Raw genomic sequence first — 21,960 nt, forward strand, 5'->3', positions numbered from 1 at the left:
ACTTGTTAAACATTCAGGAAATGAGTAAAACAATGGCTAGTGCTACGTACACACATGCGACAACGATCGTTCGTTAAGAACGACGAACGAACTTTTAATTGATGCAAGAACGACCTAAGTAAAGGTAGTTTTAAAATGTGTGTAACGATCTGATCGTTAGAACGAACGTTACATCACAGAAAGCAACTATTGCGCCTGCGCATAAAAATGAGAAGTTCCATGGAGAAATAGTGAAATGCGCATGTCAAGCCTAGTACGAACGATCGTTTCCAACGATGTACTACTTTTGCAAACGATCGTCGTTGGTTAAAATCCGCCGAGACAGAACTTTCTTTTGTAGCGATTTGGCTCGTTCGTCGTTTGCCTTAATAGTCGGTGGTTCGTTTTTTGTAACGATCGTCGTTGGTAAAGATCGGGGAACGATCGTTACAAACGACTATAGTCGCATGTGTGTACGCACCTTAAGACTAGTGATGGTCAAGTAGCTGCAAATAACTTCGAGTTGATGCAAATTTATGCACATTTTTTATGCACATGTATGCAGCTTGTAAATGAACTAATCAAATTCTACCTCCGCAGGATTTGATTGGTTCCGTTTCAAGCTGCATAATTTGAATAAGCATTTGCATACATTTGCATCAACTCGAAGTTATTTGCATCTACTTGACCATCACTAGCTAGGACCACTCCTTGCCTAGCTTTGACCCAGCACTACAGACAAAGCATCTATTACAGAAAGACACATATCCTTTTAAATTATCCATTTTCTATGTTGCTGTCACATTGTCACGGACAGTAAGCAGTAAAAATCTGACAGATCAGACAATTTTTGGACAGCATTCTAAGCATTCCCTTTATTTTTTACAAATACACTCCTTGTATTGTATTGTATTGTATCTCCTATACAAAGATACCAGCCCCTCTACTTGTTTGCAGACTTTCTGCTTGTTTGTCTTTGCTCTACTTAGTTTTGGCAGTTCGAACTGAGCAACTGCCATTCTGAAATTGCTTTTGAAAATCATGAGAATCCCCCTGAGGAGTTGAATTAGTTCAAAACCTGTCATACGTATCATAATAAGTGACAGCAACATCGGGAAAAAAATGATAGTGTCTTTTCCTTAGGGCTGGTTCAGACGGCCGTTTTTGGGGCGTTTAACGCAGCGTTTCAGACGCAGCATTTTTTGGGATCTACTGCCAACCCATGCAAGTGAATGGGAGCGTTTAGAGCTGGCTTTTGCAGGCTTTCATGAAAGCCTGGCAGTAGATCCCAGCGTTGCGTCTAGTCTCAAAAGCAACATGCTGCTTTCAGAGGCAGTAAACGCGAGGAAGCAATAGCAGAGACCAGAACTGCTAGCCTTGAATGCTTTTCAAAAGCTTTCAAAAGCTAGCTTTTAAACGCTGGCGTTTGAACGCAATGCCAAGCAAAAGCTCAGCAGACGCCCGTGTGAACCAGCCCTTACAAATGTATAGATCAGACTTTCTCAACCAGGGTTCCTTGAGTACTGTGCAGGTGTTCCCTGGCATTTTGCCCCATCGTGGGGGTTGAGGGACGTAGAGAGATAGAGAGCACACTATAATAGGGGGTACTGTAAAAAGAAGCACTACATCGGGGGTCGAATAATAATGAGCACATTAATAAAAAGCAATAGAATAAGGAGACAGTATAATGAATGGCAGTGTGATAGGGAGTAGTGAAATAAAAAGCCACACCTACTTTTAACCACTTAAGCCTAACTGGACGAATATATTTGTCCAGTGTAGTTGTGGAGACTGCACCACCAGTTTGTTACTAAGTGAGGCATATGTGGTATCATTTTAACCATGAAGAGTTATAAAATACATTTTTGGTGTGTCTTAAAGCTTAGGCGCACGTCACAGAAAAAATGGGTAGGGACAAACTTAATCCAACATACAAAAGTGATTTTTAAAACTATGATCAAACTTTAGAAAGTCTTAACAAAACTACAAGAGACATAGGTGGTAACATTTTAATCCTGATAAGTTGTGGAATGGAGTTTAGAGAATTTTAGGGTTGAGACCCATGTCTTTCGCATATTCTGTACCAAAGTAAAATACTTGTAAAATGAAAACAAAGTGACAGAATATAAGAGAAAAAACATGTATTGTTACCTTAGGAACTTGGCTTTTTAAATATGTATGCCATAAGGGTATATTACTATTATTTTTTGCAAATAAGGTCTCATAATCATCGATAGTGTACAATGAGCAAGCAAGAAAAACAAAAACAGAAAAAAGACACCTTTATTTCCAAATACAATATTGCCGCCATGCATTGTGCTAGGAACATAATCTAAATGTTGTAATAACCAGGATGGATGAGCAAATAAAATGTGTGGGTTTAACTTAAACTTAAAGGAAACATCAGGCAAAAAATGAAAAATCAGCTTTACTCACCTGGGACTTTCTCCAGCCCCTTGCAGCCGACTGTCCCACGCTGATCTTTTGCCTGATGTTTCCTTTAAGACTGTTTATTGTAAAGCTATATTGGATTTAATAATTGAGAAATAGTGTGTGTTTTTCAATTTTTTTAACCTAAATTTCCCTTTAAAAAGCATAGAAAATAAGGTAATTACTAAACAAAATTTTCACACACTAAAAGCCTAATTTGTCCTGAAAAAAAAAACAATATATAGATGTAATGGATAGTGGAGATACGGCCGCAACAGCAAGCGGCATGGCGGCTATCTCCGCGTCACAGCCGGCGGTCTCCGCCGCGCGGTTACACACTGGTGCTTTGCCTGGTCCTTCTATTGCTCATAGACTAAGGGCTACACGCGCGCGCCAGGGGACAGGACCTTTATGCAACTAGACGGGGAGTCAGCTGATCAGGCGATCAGCTGACTCCAGCTATGCTCTGTATTGGCTGAGTGACTGGGGTGGTCGCTGTGGAGCGCTTGCAGTATATATAGGACAGGTCATTCAGTTGCTCCGCGTCTGCTGTTGCAAATGCTACGTGTTAGCACTCAGACCTAGTCAGATCCCAAAGTGTGCTAGAACCAGCAGGAGCTGGGGATCCACACTTAGCCAGATTCTGTTGATAGCTTAACGTACTAATTGAATTGTATTATTTGTTATGACCTTCTGCTAGCTTGACTACTCTTCTGTTTACTGATCCTGTACCTTTGCCTATCTGATATAGTTGCAGACTCTGCCTGAAACACTACTCTGATCTAGCTTTCTGTCTCTGTACCGTATCTGTCCGCTCGTTGTCAAATCTGCTTGTCTGACTCTCCTGTCCTCACCAGTGAGCCTAGTCACTGGTGAGGGATCCTCTGCTAGCATCACCTGCTTCACAGGTGAATACTAGCTGCAGTACTACCTGAGTCACCTGCTCCTCAGGTGGTCAGTAGCTGCAGTACAGCCTGAATCACCTGCTCCTCAGGAGATTACTAGCTGCAGTACTATCTGAATCACCTGCTCCTCAGGTGGTCAGTAGCTGCAGTACAGTCTGAATCACCTGTTCTTCAGGTGGTCAGTTGCTGCAGTACAGTCTTTATCACCTGCTCCTCAGGTGAATAGTCACTACAGTACTATCCTTTCCACCTGCCCCTCAGGTGATAGTGGCTACAATACAGTCTGAATCACCCGCTCCTCGGGTGATCAGTACGCTTGTTTAAACATAATTCTACCCACTCCTCGGGTGAACTATCTCACTACTGTCTGTATCTCCTGCTTGCTGGAGTTTGCATTCCTGTGTTATATAGAGATATTCCTATCTCCCAGATCCTCTGGGAAAGCGAGTTTCTCTATCATTACTGTTGCACCAAACACCTACCTTACATTGGTTGTCCTGTTTCTGGCTATACCAGTATTATTGGTGATTCTGCAGATCACACATAATCAGGTATAGCATCTGTATTATTGATGAGACTTCAGATCACAAATAATCAGAGATATCTGTTCTCGCTGACACCAATCGTTACAATAGATAATTGAGGTGTGATTAGTAGTAATAAAGTTATTGCCAAATGAATGGAAGCAGCGCTGATATGTGAAAATTGCTCTTGTCCTGAAGTGGTTAAAGACCATGCCTCCTGTAAAATAAATGCGGGGGTTCCTCAAGATCAACAAATGACTTGTAGGGGTTCCTTGAGATCCAAAAGTTATTTGCAGGTTTCCTCCAGGGTAAAAAGGTTGAGCAAGGATGGAATAGATGTATGAACAGGGCTGGTTCTAGTAACAATGTGGCCCAGGGCAACATTAACCCGGAGGCCTCCCAACAGACCCACCCCCACCTATGACCAAAATCCGGCATTAGAGGTCCTTTGTTGCAGACAAATTTCCCCCCAGGGCTCCTGAGCCGGCTTCTAAGCCTCCCTCCAAATCACACCCCAACTTAACTGTGCTCCCCGGGCCCCTGCAATGAAGTAGTGTCTTATCTTCCCTGGCAGGCACGCTCCTCTGTCAGTCCTTAGGTGGCCACACACAATAAAATCAAATGATTCGATTTTACGGCAATTCTAAACAAATCAGATTTCCCCCAAAAAAAATTATTCGAGCAAAAAATCCAATCAGATTCCATCATTTTTATTCAATAAAAGTTGATCAGGAGTGGTGGAATTTTCTGATCAATTTTTATTAAAATTGAATGATGTGTGGTAGATTGTCAATTTATTTATATAAACACCCAAGCAAGTTTCTCAGACCTTCTAATCATTTTTATCATAATTGAGGAAGAATTTTACATAGGTGTGTGGTAAATTGGTCATATTTTTGAAATGTTACAATCAGTCAGAAAAATTGATTGCTATTCTTGAATTGAACAGGTATTTAAAAAATTGTATGGTGTGTGGCCACCTTTACACTGCTCCATTGCAGGGTCCCCAGGGAGCACAGGTAAGTTGGGGGGTGGCACCTCAGGGGCCCCTACAGACTTTGGGGCCCTGGGGCAATTGCCCCCTCTATGAAAGTGCCAGCCCTGCTTATGAATTAAAATTTTAAAATATTTCACGATAGTGGGATGTTGTAACAGATTCAGTGTGAACTTAGCCTAAGGGCCCGTTTTCACTTGAGCGGGAATCGCGAGATTCCCGCTCAAGGCAAGCCGCTAGCATTTTTTTTAAAAACCGCTATAACATGTAACACATGGCAGTGTTCTCACTGCCGCGTCTGCGGTTAGCGTTAACCGGCGATTCGCGATTAGCGATCACGATTAGCATGCATAGCACCGCTAATCGCGATCGCTCCAAAATTGCCGCAGTCCAGTGATTTTTCCGTGTTAATCAAAAATCACTCCTGCAAAAGCTTTCCGCCGGCGGTAATCGCGGTGTTATATGTGAACGGGCCTTGAGGGTTATTTAATAATATTGTTTTTTGTTGGGGGGAGGGGGGGTAATACAATAGATACATACAGTATATATGAAGAAAAGATGATTTTGAGGGGTATGTTTGGATTTTTTTATGTACACACTGCCCCTCCCAAACGTGTGAAGTCCATTACTGCTGCCTGCAGCTGCAAGGTAAACAATGCACACAGGCATCCGCTTTGTGCACAGAACCATCGGGTTATGTTAGCCAGCTGCCCATTGTGGAGCCCAGATGCCGAGCTCCGCGCATGAAACATCCACCTTGTAATCAGATCAATGACTCAGAGGCTGTGAATTACAGCCGTGGAGGGCCAGAGATTTACTGCAGAATTTCATTATGGCCTTTGGAAGCATTGTTGGGTGGCTAATTGGCAGACACTGCGCAGATAAGCCTGTGCGTGGCCATTCTCCTGCGCTGATCTCCTGACTTCACACTAATCAATAGCGCATAATAAAAACATGTGTCACGCAGGTCCTCCTAATAAGGGAGGACTAATATATTATCATCCCTGCCAAGAACTACAGATGAGAAGTAAACTAGAGTTAAAGAGGAACTCCAGTGAAAATAATGTAATAAGAAAAATGCTTCATTTTCACAATAATTATGTATAAATGATTTAGTCAGTGATTGCATTGTAAAATCTTTCCTCTCCCTGATTTACATTCTGACATTTATCACATGGCGACATTTTTACTGCTAGCAGGTGATGTCACTGGAAGGAGATGCTGCTTGCTTTTTTGGCAGTTGGTCCCAGCTGTAAACAGCTGTTATGTCCCACAATGCAATGAAGTTCACAGACAGGAAACTGCCAGGACCATGGTCTTGACATCACACTGTGGGAGGGGTTTCACCACAATATTAGCCATACAGACCCCCCTGATGATCCGTTTGAGAAAAGGAAAATATTTCACATGGGAAAGGGAGTATCAGCTACTGATTGGGATGAAGTTCAATTCTTGGTCATGGTTTCTCTTTAAGATGGATAATAGAACATCCTTGCATCATTCACCCATTACTGTAGAGCAGGCGTCATACCCAATCAGGCCAGGGGCCAAAATCTAAAACATAGTCTAAGCTGTAGGCCAAATTGCTTATCAAGAAACAACATTTATTGAACAGTCTGTGGCGTAGCTATAGCAACCGTGGATGGGGGAGGGGAACTTGGGGGGCCAGCTCCTCCTCCCCCTTCAGCAGTGTAATATTTGCCTGTTCCAGTGCTGCTTCAGGTCTCCTCTGATCTTCCTGACAGCCACATGCTCTATGCTGCATACTCTGTTTCCCAATGCATGTCATGCGATCAGCAGCTGGAGGTGTGCAAGCATAGAGTGTGCAGCTGCTGGGAAGAAAGAAAACCCAACCCAGCAATGGACCAGGCAAATGTTAAGGTGGCCACTAATGATAAAATTAGCCGAATTATTGTTTTAAGAATGATTCTTCGTATGAACGGTCGTAAATGCTCGTCTGTGACCGCTGCTGGACAAAAATCTGTGAAAACCTTGACGATTGGCGAGTTGGCTTAAAGGGAACCTTAACTGAGATGGATATGGATTTTTCCTTTTAAAATAATACCAGTTGCCTGACTCTCCTGCTGATCCTGTGTCTCCAATACTTTCAGCCACAGCACCTCAACAAGCATGCAGATCAGGTGCTCTGACTGAAGTCAGGCTGGATTACCTGCATGCTTGTTTCAGGTGTGCTATTCAGCCACTACTGCTGCTAGAGATCCGCACGGCTGCCAGGCAACTGGTATTGTTTAAAAGGAAACATCCATATTCCTCTCAGTTAAGGTTCCCTTTAAAGAAGCACCTTAACGACATACAGTTAGGTCTATAAATATTTGGACAAAGACACATTTTATTCTAATTTTGGTTCTGTACATTTCCACAATGGATTTTAAGTGAAGCCGCTTGGATGCAGTTGAAGTGCAGACTTTCAGCTTTAGTTCAGTGGGGCAAACAAAACGATTGCATAAAAATGTGAGGCAACTAAAGCATTTTTATAACACAATCATTTTTATAACACTTCATTTCAGGGGCTCAAACGTAATTGGACAATTGACTCGAAGACTATTTCATGGGCCAGACTGATTTCTGATGGAGAACGGGCGATCTGGAATCATTTGCGGCATCAATTTCTAGCAGATTTGATCAAATGATTGAATCGTGCAGAAATTGATAAAAATCGGTAAGTGTATGACCATTAGGGAGGTTGTTCCGGTTTAGTCATTTTTTTGCATTAGCCTCCATATCCCTCTCAGTTCAGGTGTGATTTAAAGGGGAGGGTACCCTGAGGGCCCTTTCACTTTGGCGCGGTGCGTTGCAGCAAATTGCCGCACTGCTACCGCAGCCTAATGTAACCCTATGGGGAAGTTCACACTTCCCCCGTTGTGGTGCGCTGTGCCGAAAATGCCAAATTTAAAGGACCACTATCGCAAAAAATGTAGTCAGTTAAAATCTGACAGATTTTGGGCCAGTCCATCTCCTCATGGGGGATTCTCAGGGTTTTCAACAGCATTTCCTGAACAGCAGTTTAACTGCCAAAATAGTAAGATACCAGCCAGCCTCCCTTCTCACTTGCACACTATTTTGCCAGTTAGACATTGCAACTGTTGTTCAGGAAATGCTGCTGAAAACAAAGTAAACCCTGAGAGTCCCCCATGAGGAGATGGACTGCCCCAAAACCTGTCGGTTCTGTCAGATGTTAACTGCCTACTTTTTTCGCAATAGTGGTCCTTTAACACTAGCGCAGAACGGAACCTGTGGCGACCTGCGTCGGCCCGGAAGTCATGTTAGTCTATGGAGATGCGGTTTTTTTTAAAGTTGGCGTCGCGACGCGCATGCGTGGAAGCTTATTTTTACAATACGCTTCTGCTTACACGAAGCAGGAAGTGCCTGCAAACGCGTGTCACTTCCTGCTTGGCTGGTGGCCAGACAGGGTGAAACTGACGCTGGTTCACAGTGTGAAACCAGCCTGAACGTTTGCTGTTTCTATGTGTAATAAACGTATAGGTTTATACCCTAGTGCTCCCTATAGAATCTCTTGATGTCTCTATCGCCAGCCCTGGAATCCCAAACCTTCAAGGTGAAAGCATTCTCGGTGTATCTGTTACATTATTCATGCTGAATCGGGAGGATGATTGAATACGGCGCTGGGGTGATGGTTACAGATCTGCTTCATCCGCACGTCTCTCGGACACAAACTGCCAGTAGCTGAAAACGCTTTCAGCAGAAGAAACAGTCATTTTTCATTCTGGGATTGTCAGGCGGCTCCCATCCCCCCTCGTATCTCTGCTCTCCCAGCACTGTAATCTCGAGATCCGCTCGCTGTCACTTCATTAAGAGGCCGCGGTTATGGAAGAAGGCAGATGTTGGCGAGCCAGTCACTGTGGCCGAACCATCAGCAGTTCATAAAAAAAACTGACACTGCAAATTGCTGAGATGGGATTCCTCCGCATATCGGGAGCCGCTCTTTCCATCTGTTCACAAATAAGACGCAAATTTGTACCGACGGATCCGGAGAAGGCAGATGAAGATCTATCAATGCTCGTGGGGGTGTTTTTACTATAAAGCGGTGACATTCCATAACCTGGAAATTGAATTTCATCTATCACCAGTTTATTGCAATGAAAGCAGACCTGTACTGGGAGATTATAGGAGCTGCTATCAAATTCTTTTTTTCAGAATGGCCTATTCCGCTCTATGAGGTTGCAGCTGCTTGTTAACGCAAGCCCTTCCCACCTCAGATACAAGGCCAACCCCTGAGTAACCTTTCAACCTATCCTTTCCATTGTATTTACAAAAAGGGTGGTGCCAGAGATGGATTAAGATGTAATGGGGCCCTAGGAAGGTAGTAGATTAGGGGCCCCTTTGTGGTCCTTTTGGTAAGCGGAAGTAGAGAAAGGTCAAAGAAAATGACAGATGGGCCCCTTGACAACCACTAGGCGCCTGCATACTACACTACGGACAACGTGGACTTGATTGACATCGGCGCTTGCGCAGTAGAGGAGGTCGGACTCTGCACCGGTGGGGACCCCGGGCCGGCGACTGCGAGCGGAGCTGCGGCGTGGGACATGTCGGCTGCAAGGGGCTGGAGGAAGCCCGGGTAAGTATATAAGGGGGCAGCATTATTTGACGGATGATTCTTTTAAGTTTGTCAAGGCGTTCCACAGCGTAGGAGCTTCAAGACTCTGGGGGTAGTCAAGCTATTGGATCTTTTTGATCTGAGTTTGTGGGAAGTATGGGTAGCAAGTGTAGTGAGCAAAGGATGGGTGTTATGTGGCAATGGCGGGGTTGACTTGTTAGCAGTCTTGCGGCAGCATTCTGTATGTACTAGCTGCAAGCAGTTTAGGTCTTTATTTGGAAGGCCTGGATAGAGGGTGTGGCAATAATCCAGCCATGATGTGATGAAGGCGTGAACTAGAGTTGGAAGAGCCTCTAAAGGAATGAGGTGCTTAATTTTTGCAATATTCCTTAGGTGAAAGAAGGAATGATTCACAACGACTGAAAACTGATTCCTGAAGTTTAATCATCTATTACCTGACTGATTGCATTTGCAAAACTGTCCTCCTGAGGGTGGGGTCTGTGCTGAGGAAGCACAGATCTCTGGGTTATGTGACTGCATATTCCGAAAGGATTTTCACAGGAATGGATCCATCAAATATTTTACAAATTCCAGGAGTGAAAACCAGGACTGAAACCACTACAGTATATCTATGTCCTCTGCGACTTCATCTAAGCCAAGAGGACGTAGATATACATCTTGTAGATGAAGCACAGCTGTGCATGATTGGGCTTGCTCCTGTCACATGTCCAGCACTATCTGCTGCAGCACTAATTGGTGAAAGGGAATATATGTTCCCTGAGACAATGAGATTGATTTTTACCATTAAAAATACTTTTATTTTCTCACTAGCTGATGACCCGACGTTGCCCGGGTATGTATTTGGCTGGTGTCAGCTCCACCCACTTTTTCAAACCCTAACACACAAACACCCAATGACCAATAATTTGTATATTCCATAAAAATTAAATAAATCAGACTGGCGGCTTGTGACTCCGCCCCTCTCCAGCATTTAAACCCCAATCACCCATTGACCAACTGTAGCAGGTTTGAGGCATCTGCTATTAACAGTGTAAAAATGGCAGCAATTTAAAATTCACCTTGAAAATCAACAGGTGAATTTTGATATTATAGGCTCCACCCACTTTCCTGAACGTTAATCTCAGTCACCCAGTGACCATTTGGGCAAAATTTGAAAACCCTGCCATTAACAGTGTAAGAAGGCCTGCAGTTGATATTTTCCAGGTGAAATTTGTTTTTGGCTCATCCCACGTTTTGTAACTTGAATACACAGTCACTCAATGATCAAGGTTGTGAGATTTCGGGTTCATTGCATCAATAAAAACAAATCTGATTGGCTGTGTGTGGCTCCGCCCCCTTTTCTGAATTTGAACCCCAGTCACCCAATGACCAACTGTACCAGGTTTGAGGCTTGTGTCCTTAACAGTGCAAGAATGGCAGCAATTTTAATATTCCCCTTGAAAATCAACAGGTGAATATTGATTGGCTTTTTTAGGCTCCATCCAATTATCTGAATAATTATCCCAGTCACCTAGTAACCAACTGTGCAAAGTTTAAGAAACCCTGCCATTAACAGTGAAGAAAGGCTGCAGTTTACATTTTCCCAGGGAAATATGTTTTTGACTCCACCCAGTTTTTGTAACCTTGACACTCAGTCACTCAAAGACTGTGAAAAGAAGCAGTTTATCCAGCAAAGAAAACTGATTAGCTGTGTGTGGCTCCGCCCCTTTAGTGAATTTGAACCCCAGTCACTTAATGAGTATTGAAGCAGTTTCAATATTCCCCCTTAAAAATCAATAGGTGAATTTTGATTGGCTGTTGTAGGCCCCACCCACTTTCCTGAATATTAATCCCAGTCATCCAGTGACCAACTGTGTCAAGTTTGAGAACCCTGCCAATAACAGAATGGCTGAAATCAATCTAACAAATCTGATTGTAGGTTTGTGGCTCCACTCCTTTAGTAAATTTGGACCCCAGTCACCAAATGACTGACTGTATCAGGTTTGAGGCCTCTGCCACTAACAGTGTGAGAATGGTAGCAATGTAAATATTCCCCTTGAAAAATGAACAGGTGAATTTTGATTGGCTGTTGTAGCCTCCACCCACTTTCTAAATATGAATCCCAGTAAGTCACCCAGTGACCAACTGTGCCAAGTTTGGGAACCCTGCCATTAACAGTGTAAGAATGGTAGTAGTTTTTATTTTCCCATGTTAAAAATGTAGTTGTTGGCGCCGCCCACTTTTTCTAACCTTGACATATAGTCACTCAATTACCAAGTTTATGACCTTTGGTGTCCTTGGTATCAACCATTTGTATATTTCCATTGAAATTAATCAAATCTGATTGGCTGTTTGGTGGCCCCGCCCCCTTTCTGAATTTGAACCCCAGTCACCCAGTGACCAACTGTACCAGGTTTGAGGCATCTGCTATTAACAGTTTAAGAGTGGCAGCGATTTAAATATTACCTTTGAAAATCAACAGGTGAATTTTGATTGGCTTTTTTAGGCTCCATCCAATTATCTGAATAATTATCCCAGTCATCTAGTAACCAACTGTGCAAAGTTTAAGAAACCCTGCCATTAACAGTGAAGAAAGGCTGCAGTTTACATTTTCCCAGGGAAATCTGTTTTTGACTCCACCCAGTTTTTGTAACCTTGACACACAGTCACTCAAAGACTGTGAAAAGAAGCAGTTTATCCAGCAAAGAAAACTGATTAGCTGTTTGTGGCTCCGCTTCTTTAGTGAATTTGAACCCCAGTCACTTAATGACCGAATGCATCATGTTTGAGGCCTCTGCCACAGTGTAAGAATGGCAGCAGTTTCAATATTCCCCCTTAAAAATCAATAGGTGAATTTTGATTGGCTGTTGTAGGCTCCACCCACTTTCCAGAATATTAATCCCAGTCATCCAGTGACCAACTGTGTCAAGTTTGAGAACCCTGCCAATAACAGAATGGTTGAAATCAATCTAACAAATCTGATTGTAGGTTTGTGGCTCCACTCCTTTAGTAAATTTGGACCCCAGTCACCAAATGACTGACTGTATCAGGTTTGAGGCCTCTGCCACTAACAGTGTGAGAATGGTAGCAATGTAAATATTCCCCTTGAAAAATGAACAGGTGAATTTTGATTGGCTGTTGTAGCCTCCACCCACTTTCTAAATATGAATCCCAGTAAGTCACCCAGTGACCAACTGTGCCAAGTTTGGGAACCCTGCCATTAACAGTGTAAGAATGGTAGTAGTTTTTATTTTCCCATGTTAAAAATGTAGTTGTTGGCGCCGCCCACTTTTTCTAACCTTGACATATAGTCACTCAATTACCAAGTTTATGACCTTTGGTGTCCTTGGTATCAACCATTTGTATATTTCCATTGAAATTAATCAAATCTGATTGGCTGTTTGGTGGCTCCGCCCCCTTTCTGAATTTGAACCCCAGTCACCCAGTGACCAACTGTACCAGGTTTGAGGCATCTGCTATTAACAGTTTAAGAGTGGCAGCGATTTAAATATTACCTTTGAAAATCAACAGGTGAATTTTGATTGGCTGTTGTAGGCTCCACCCTTTTTCTTGAATATTAATTCCAGGCACCCAGTGACCAACTGTGCAAAGTTTGAGAACTTTGCCATTGACAGTGTAAGAATGGCTGCAGTTTATATTTGACCAGTGAATTTTGTTTTTGGCTCTGCCCACTTTTTGTAACCTTGACACACAGTCACTCAATGACCAAGTTTGTGAGCTTTCAGGTTCCTGGCATCAAAAATGTGTGAATGGAAGCAGTTTATAAGCAAAGAAATCTGATTGGCTGTTTGTGGCCCAGCCACTTTAGTGAATTTGGACCCCAGTCTCCCAATGACCGACTGTAGCAAGTTTGAAGCCTCTGCCATAAACAGTGTAAGAATGGCAGCAGTTTAAATATTCTCTTTGAAAATCAATAGGTGAATTTTGATTGGCTGTTGTATGCTCCACCCACTTTCCTGAATCTTATTCTTTTTCACCCAGTGACCAAGTGTGCCAAGTTTGAAAACCCTGCAATTTACAGTCTAAGAATGGCTGCAGTTTACATTTTGCCATTAAAAATGAACGGCTGAAATTTGATTGGCTGTTTTATGCTCCACCCACTTTTCCTGGATTTGTAACCTTGGTCACCAAGTGACCAACTGTGCCAAGTGTGGGGACTGTGGCTTGATTAGTGTGCAAATGGCAGCCTTTTCCATTTTTTCCATTGACATGAATGGGTGAAATCTGATTTGCTGTTTGTAGCTCCGCCCACGCGTGCAGGGGGGCCGCGAGACCCCCAGAACCTATCATTCCAGGTAGTAAGGGATCTGTGTACCAAGTTTCGTTCAAATCGGTCAAGCCGTTTTTTGCGTGATCGCGCCACATACATACATACATACATACATTCGATTTTATATATATAGATTTCATTGCGAAAAATACACACTGTAGCATTATTTCAGAATCAAATATCCTCACCATAAATTGTGGCAAATGAAGAAAAAGATCCGCACCACCTTCAGAAAAGCTTAGTCTGTTTTATTGGAAAAAAACATACAAATTTAAAAAGAACTTTAAGGCAGGACAGTCCACTGTTTCGGGCTCCTGCCCATCTTCATGCTGCCACCAGTGACTAGATATGTAAATAGGCTGTTTCCCATCAGGTCCTCTAATTAGTATATACTCAATGATTGGTTGTTTCTTTGTATATATGTTGGTGTTTTTTGTATGTTACTTCAGAACTAGGCAGCATGAAGATGGGCAGGAGCCCGAAACAGTGGACTGTCCTGCCTTAAAGTTCTTTTTAAATTTGTATGTTTTTTTCCAATAAAACAGACTAAGCTTTTCTGAAGGTGGTGCGGATCTTTTTCTTCATTTGCCACAGTTTGAGTCCCATGGTGTCCGGGACTATTAGATCTGCACACCTGACCATCTGAAATTGATGGAAGCCAAGCAAGTGCGACTCCACACTCAAAACTCACCATAAATTGTGACAGGTAGATAATTTAAGTTTTGCGACAAACGGTAGAAACAGTCAAACAAAAATTGTGTTTTCGCTTTGTTTGAAATTCCTAGTAAACAAAAGCCTAGTTTTCATTTAGGTGTCATAAGTAGGGATAAAGTTATTGCCAATTAACCACTTCAGGAAGAGAACAATTTTCACATATCAAACCTAAATTATCTATATATTGTGTTTTTCAGGACAAATTAGGCTTTTAGTGTGTGAAAATTTTGTTTAGTAAGTACCTTATTTTCTATGCATTTTAAAGGGAAATTAAGGTAAAAAAATAGAAAAAAAAACAACACACTATTTCTCCATTTACATCCAATATAGCTTTACAATAAACAGTGCTTAACCTCCTTGCCGGTCTAAAAAATCCGGCAAGGAGGCAGCGCCGCACATTTTTTAAATTTTTTTTTTTTTTAAATCATGTAGCGAGCCAAGGGCTCGCTACATGATAGCCGCTAAGCGGCGGCATCCCCCCACCCACTCCGATCGCCTTCGGCGATCAGAGTATGCAGGGAATCCCGTTGAGAGCGGGATTTCCTGCAGGGCTTCCCCGGTCGCCATGGCGACGGGGCGGGATGACGTCACCGACGTCATGGACGTCGGGACGTCATAGGGAATCCCGATCCGCCCCTCAACGCTGCCTGGCACTGATTGGCCAGGCAACGCAGGGCTCTGGGGCGGGGGGGAGCGACTCGGCGCGGCGGATTGCGGCGGATCGGCGGCGAGCGGAAGTTACAAGCAGCTAGCAAAGTGCTATCTGCTTGTAACAAAAAAAAAATTATGCAAATCGGCCCAGCGGGGCCTGAGATATCCTCCTGCGCAGGTTACCCCGAGCTGAGCTCGGGATAACCGGCAAGGAGGTTAAGCATAAGTTAAATCTACAAATTTTATTTGCTCATCCATCCTGGTTATTACAACATTTAGATTGTGTTCCTAGCACAATGTATGGTGACAATATTGTATTTCTCATTGTACACTATTGATGATGATGAGACCGTATTTGCAAAAATAATAGCAATATACCCTCATGGCATACATATCTAAAAAGCCAAGTTCCTAAGGTAATAATACATGTTTTTTCTCTTATATTCTGTCACTTTGTTTTCATTTTACAAGTCTTTTATTTTGGTACAGAATATGCGACAATGTATTGCTTTTGATTCAGTTTGTGACTAAGAAGAATACACAAGACATGGGCCTCAACCCTAAAACTCTCTAAACTCCATTCTACAACTTATCAGGGTTAAAATGTTACCATCTATGTCTCTTGTAGTTTTGCTAAGACTTTCCCAAGTTTGATCATAGTTTTGAAAATTACTTTTTTATGTTGGATTGAGTTTGTCCCTGCCATTTTTTATGTGACGTGCGCCCAAGCTTTAAGACACACCAAAATGTATTCTACTCTTGACGGTTAAACTGATACCACATATGCCTCATTTAGTAACAAACTAGTGGTGCAGTCTCCACAACAGTGGACAAATATATTTGCTTAAAGGAGTCATCAGGGCAAATCTATTAAAATGAGTGGTACTTACCGGGGGCTTCCTCCAGCCCCAAGCTCCCAGGACCTCCCTCGCCGCAGCTCTGCCCGCAGCCATTCGCCGGAGCTCCGACCCGGTCCCCAGCGATGACGTCAGAGCGACCTGGAGGTCGCCCTGTACTGTGCCTGCACGATTGGCGCTATCAATCACCGCCACGTGGGCCATAGCGGACTGTGCAGAACTACTGCGCCTGCGCAGTCCGCTCCGGCCCACGTGGCGGTGATTGACAGTGCCGATCGCCCAGGCGCAGTACAGAGCAACCTCCAGGTTGCTCTGACGTCATCGCTGGGGACCGGGTCGGAGCTCCGGCGAACGGCTGCGGGCAGAGCTGCGGCGAGGGAGGTCCTGGGAGCTTGGGGCTGGAAGAAGCCCCCGGTAAGTACCACTCATTTTAATAGATTTGCCCTGATGACTCCTTTAAGTGGTTAAATAGGAACAAAGCTATATGTAGAATATTAAATAGGGAAACACCAAAACTGTTCTTGTCCATAAGGAGGAAACAAGGTCTGCATTATGGATGTAAAGTGATTAAAGGTGCGATTTTCGCTATAGGAGGCTTTTCCCTTTAAATAAGACAAGTGCGCTCTGGAGAGTGATGCTCTCTGAATACTGGCTAGCTCGCCCTGCTCTCTTCATCTTCTCCATGACAAGATGTCAGTGGCTGCGGCCGTGCAATCAATGGCGCCTCTCTGCTCTGCCCCCGAGGCCAGTCGCTCCCTGAGCTCTGGCACACAAGAATTGCAGGCTGTAAGCCTATTTATTCCTGTGCCTTATCTTCCCTCCACTGCTCCCTGCACAATGCAAATCACGGCCCATAATTCCAGTGCGGATGCCGCGGATGACTTTTATCTCTGCACCGCAGTATTTCTGGAGTGAGGGGGCGAGACTGAGAAATTACTTAGCACTTTTTTTCCATGCCTGGAAACACGCTGGATTCAGCACCATGGATTGGGGTGGAGGATGTGACAGGGAGGAGAGCGGTACCCAGACTCTCGTCAGCTGAGGGGATGAGGAGGAGGAGGGGGAAGGATGGAGGAGGGAAGCAGCGTGATGCTGTGTACTGGACCACGATGCCGAGCAGAAGGTTGCCGCTGTGATCTGACGAAAACGAAATGAGCAAAGGATGGATCAAAGCAAACACATAAAGGGAACCTGTTGTGCCCCATTACTAGGCGTCACGCTGCTTGTTTGTAAAGGGATAAGCCTACTTTCAAAGCAGGATTCTGATTCACTCTTCTGCATAAACACACTGAGGGTCCATGTACAAATCTCGGTGAACAGTAGGAAGGACTGAGACAACCTAATTTGGGTGCAGGTCTGCCCTCATGTCTGCCTACGCGTCGAATCAGCCTGCATGCATTGGCAAACGCATAGCAAAGGTACAGTAGTAGGGGTGTCTCAGCACCCTAGAAAAAAAGACAAGACAAAAAAAAGGGAGCCCAATAGCGCAATATGATTTCATATACGGGATATCAACAGGTGAGGTAATTGTAGTACTCACAAAGGCGTGTTGTAGAGGGTCAACCGACCACAGGAAGCAGGTGGAGACAACAAACCCGACCCCACTCGTGGTGGTCCAGCCAGACCTGGGTGTGGATGCCCTCTTTGGTAAAAGGGACAGATTATCACTATGGTTTAAACCATGTGTAGTCTGTCTAGACCCCTCCAACAGTGTGTGTTGGGGGTACGTAAGGCACAATTTGGGTAAAGAGGCACCCCAGTGTGAATAACATTGGATTAAAAACAAGATAAAATTGACAAAAAAAATGAGGTGGCTTACCTCAATGGCGAGATCTTTGTGTAGACAAATAAATATTTATTTAGCACAGGCAATGCATTTCACGGGTCTAAGCCCGCTTCCTCAGGCCAATAACAGTGCCAATTGCAAATAACCGATCAGCAAAGGGAGCCTCTCGAGTGCCAAATGCCAACTGCAAATAGCCGATCAGCAAAGAGAGCCTCTATAGCCGATTAGCAAAGAGAGCCTCTCAAAGCTCCCTTTGATGATCGGGCGTCTCTTTACCCAAATTGTGCATAGGCAATGGGTTAGGGTCACTGATCGAGAAATTAGGAGACACCATGAACCACGTTAAGGGGGAAGGATACAGAAAGTTTTCTCAGAGATTTCAGCTGTCTGTTGGTGGTGGTGGTTCCTTCATGCTGTGGGGCTGTGTGGCCAGTGCAGGGACTGGGGATCTTGTCAAAGTTGAGGGACGCATGGATTCCACTTAGTATCAGCAGATTCTGGAGACCAATGTCCAGGAATCAGTGACAAAGCTGAAGCTGCGCCAGGGCTGGATCTTTCAACAAGGCAACAACCCTAAACACTGCTCAAAATCCACTAGGGCATTCATGCAGAGGAACAAGTACAACGTTCTGGAATGGTCATCTCAGTCCCCAGACCTGAATATAATTGAAATCTGTGGTGTGAGTTAAAGAGAGCTGTCCATGCTTGGAAGCCATCAAACCTGAATGAAGTAGAGATGTTTTGTAAAGAGGAATGGTCCAAAATACCTGCAACCAGAATCCAGAGTCTCATTGGAACCTACAGGAAGTGTTAACCTTCCTGGCGGTAAGCCCGAGCTGAGCTCGGGCTATGCCGCCGGAAGGCACCGCTCAGGCCCCGCTGGGCCGATTTGCATAATTTTTTTTTTTGCTGCACGCAGCTAGCACTTTGCTAGCTGCGTGCAGTGCCCGATCGCCGCCGCTACCCGCCGATCCGCCGCTATACGTCGCGCCGCAGCCGCCCCCCCCCCCCCAGACCCCGTGCGCTGCCTGGCCAATCAGTGCCAGGCAGCTCTATGGGGTGGATCGGAATCCCCTTTGACGTCACGACGTCGATGACGTTGATGACGTCGGAGACGTCATCCCGCCCCGTCGCCATGGCGACGGGAGAAGCCCTCCAGGAGATCCCGTTCTTTGAACGGGATCTCCTGATCGCCGATCGCCGAAGGCGATCGGAGGGGCTGGGGGGATGCCGCTGAGCAGCGGCTATCATGTAGCGAGACTTTGTCTCGCTACATGAAAAAAAAAATAAAAAAATTAAAAAAAAAGATTTGCTGCCCCCTGGCGATTTTTTAGCAAACCGCCAGGAGGGTTAAGAGGCTGTAATTTCTGCAAAAGGAGGATCTACTAAACATTGATTTCATTTCTTTTTTTGTGGTGCCTATATTTATGCACCTGCCTAATTTTATTTAAACAATTATTACACACTTTCTGTAAATCCAATAAACTTCAATTCACTTCCCAAATATCACTGTGTGTGTCTCCTATATGATATATGTAACTGACATTTTTTATCGTAACAACCAACAATTTATACAGGAAAATCATGACGATTAACAAAGTTGCCTAAACTTTCGCATCCCACTGTATACTTACCTGTGGCTTCCTCCAGCCCCATGATGTATGTGGGCTCCCTGGCCGTCCTTTCCGGCTGCTCAGTTCACATCTTATCCCCAAACTGGCCAGTTGCGGCCAGTTGTGCACTTGTGTGCATGCGTGGCCTGGCCACGTGCGCCCCCTCGCCTGGGAGCATTCTGTGCCTGCGAAGGTGCAGAGCGCTCCCAACTGTAGAAGCAGGGCCGGCGCTACCATTAAGGCAAAGGAGGCAGCTGCCCCAGGGCCCCAGAGCTTGTAATGGCCCCCAGTGGCTACAAGAGGAAAAAAAAAAATTCAAAATCGGCCTTATAGTTTTTGAGAAAATCGATTTTAAAGTTTCAAAGGAAAATAACAAAACACATTTAAAAACCTGTCGACTTTAATGGTTAATAGCAAATCCACCTTAAATGCTAGAAACCCTAAATTTGCAGGGTATGTTAAGGAGATCATTAGGAATAAGAGAAAAAAACAATTTTTCAAAAAGACCTTATAGTTTTTGACAAAATCGATTTTAAAGTTTTGAAGGAAAAAAAGTATACTTTTAAATGCGGTAAATGTCACTTTTAGTAGCAAACCTAACGGTAGTGTAATTTTACATGCATCAAACGAGAGCGCAATAAATTTCCTGACGGGGTTTCCAGGGGGTCTATACGCAGCCGCAGCGCTTTGGCCAGGGATCGCTATACAGCCGCAATATGGCTGTATGAAGATCCCTGGCATGGTTTCCTATTTTCCCAATTTTTTTTTTTTTTATGTTTAGAGTGTGGGAATTTAAAAAAAAAATTGTGGGGTCCCCCCTCCTGAAACTTTTTAACCCCTTGTCCCCCATGCAGGCTGGAATAGCCAGAATGTGGAGTTCCGACCGATTGGGGCTTCACACCCTGACTATACCAGCTGCAAAAAAGGTCTCTTAATGCCGATTTTTGTTCCGGGGTATATGTTGGAGGGCCCCCCAGGTTTATTTTGCCCTGGGGCCCCATTGTTGCTTAAACCGGCCCTGTGTAGAAGCATGACGGGGGATGCACGCACAGCCGAACCGCACATGCACAGAAGAGAGCGACCAGCCAAATCAACAGGATAGCTAAAGATCAGAGCAGCCGGAGAGGACGGCGAGGAAGCCCATGGGCCTCATGGGAAACCCCGGGTAAGTATAAATACACCCTTGTTCACATCTTAGGTTTTCATTGAAAATGTCATGCATCTGGTTTATTTCCAAGCTGCATAAAATCAGCATTCAATCTGCGCGCAAGTCCGAATTATATTTAATCCCATTGATCTCTCCTCACCAGTAAAGCTGTAGCATCGCGACTGAGTTTATTACAAATGCGCATGCGGTCTTATTTTATGTAGAGACGTATATCGCTTCTGGAACGAGCAGAAATAAATTTGCTCCCCGAGGGAGCCCGAAAAGAGGCGCCGGCTGCGCCGATACCGCCAGCTGATCTCACAAGCTGCAATTTTTGCACGGTGCGTAATCCCATCCTCCAGAGCTGTGAAAGAGCTCAGCGGCCGCGCACGTAAAACTCACACCTCTGATCAGTAATGGGGAGCGATTATCAGAGAAGGTATTCGATCAGGAATGGAAGCTACGTGCCGCCACAGCGACAGCAGGTCAATATGCCCTGCACGTAGCAGCCTCTGCGCTTCAGCTGCACTCTCGCCGTGTAGAGGATTGAGAAGTCTTTTGTCACGCTGTGCTGTGCTAATAATGGTCTCCATGTCACAGCATCTGTTATTGTCACCTGCACCACCCTCCCTCCCCAGCCTCTGGGGTCTTCCTTGTACTGTAAAGGCAGAGCGCTTTTACATCACTGGTTAACCTGGCGGGAGCCATGACTGCAGCGGGCGTCCATGTTCAGTTTGTGCTGCAGGAAATGACTCCAAGCTTAGGCTGTCATCCTGCATGTTTTTTTTACTGGGAGCAGCAGATATTTTGGCCTGATTCTGCCTGTGACAGTAGGGGTACATATGTCCTGATTTTAAAAAAACTGGGCAGCTTGAAAAGAACATGTCCTTTGACACAAAGCATTCCATCTGAATGGGAATCCGTGGCGGTCTGTTTATAAGCGGAAGAAAGATGAGATCATGCAAGTGTCACCCTTGACTGACCAAAGAAACAAAATCCTGCTGTTTGGGACTGGGTAATGCAAGGCACGATATTAGCTTCTTACAGCCCTAGTTTATATGCCATTTGTAACGGAATACTCACAGAAATGCGATTAAAAACAGAAAAGAATCTGGCTAGATGTAATTCATTTAACCAGGGCCTTGGAGTCGGTACAAAAAATATCCAACTCCAACTCCTCAGTTTATGAAACCACCGACTCCAACTCCGACTCCAACTCCAGGTACCCAAAATGGCTCCGACTTCTCGACTCCGACTCCTTAGTCTAATACTTACAAGGGCTGTGGATTTGGTACAAAAATCATCTGTTTATGAAACTACAGACTCCGACACCAGGTACCAAAAATTGCTCTGACTCTGACTCCTCGACTCCGACTCCACAGTCCTGCATATAAGTGCAGTAAGTTAAATTGGGCGCAAGATGTTGCCCATAGTAGAATATCAGTAGTGTTACCGATATTTTCCTATCTCCTTATCTTATCCACACACTAACC

The 21,960-nt window shown here is 44.4% G+C and overlaps 1 protein-coding gene across 1 annotated transcript in view; it reads right to left on the minus strand.

Moving 5' to 3' along the window:
• Positions 1 to 21,960, minus strand: part of SYN1 (synapsin I) — a 286,198-nt gene that overhangs the window by 218,567 nt on the left and 45,671 nt on the right. The window lies entirely within an intron of this gene.

This window comes from Hyperolius riggenbachi, chromosome 8 (assembly GCF_040937935.1).
Source record: "Hyperolius riggenbachi isolate aHypRig1 chromosome 8, aHypRig1.pri, whole genome shotgun sequence".
NCBI lineage: Eukaryota > Metazoa > Chordata > Amphibia > Anura > Hyperoliidae > Hyperolius > Hyperolius riggenbachi.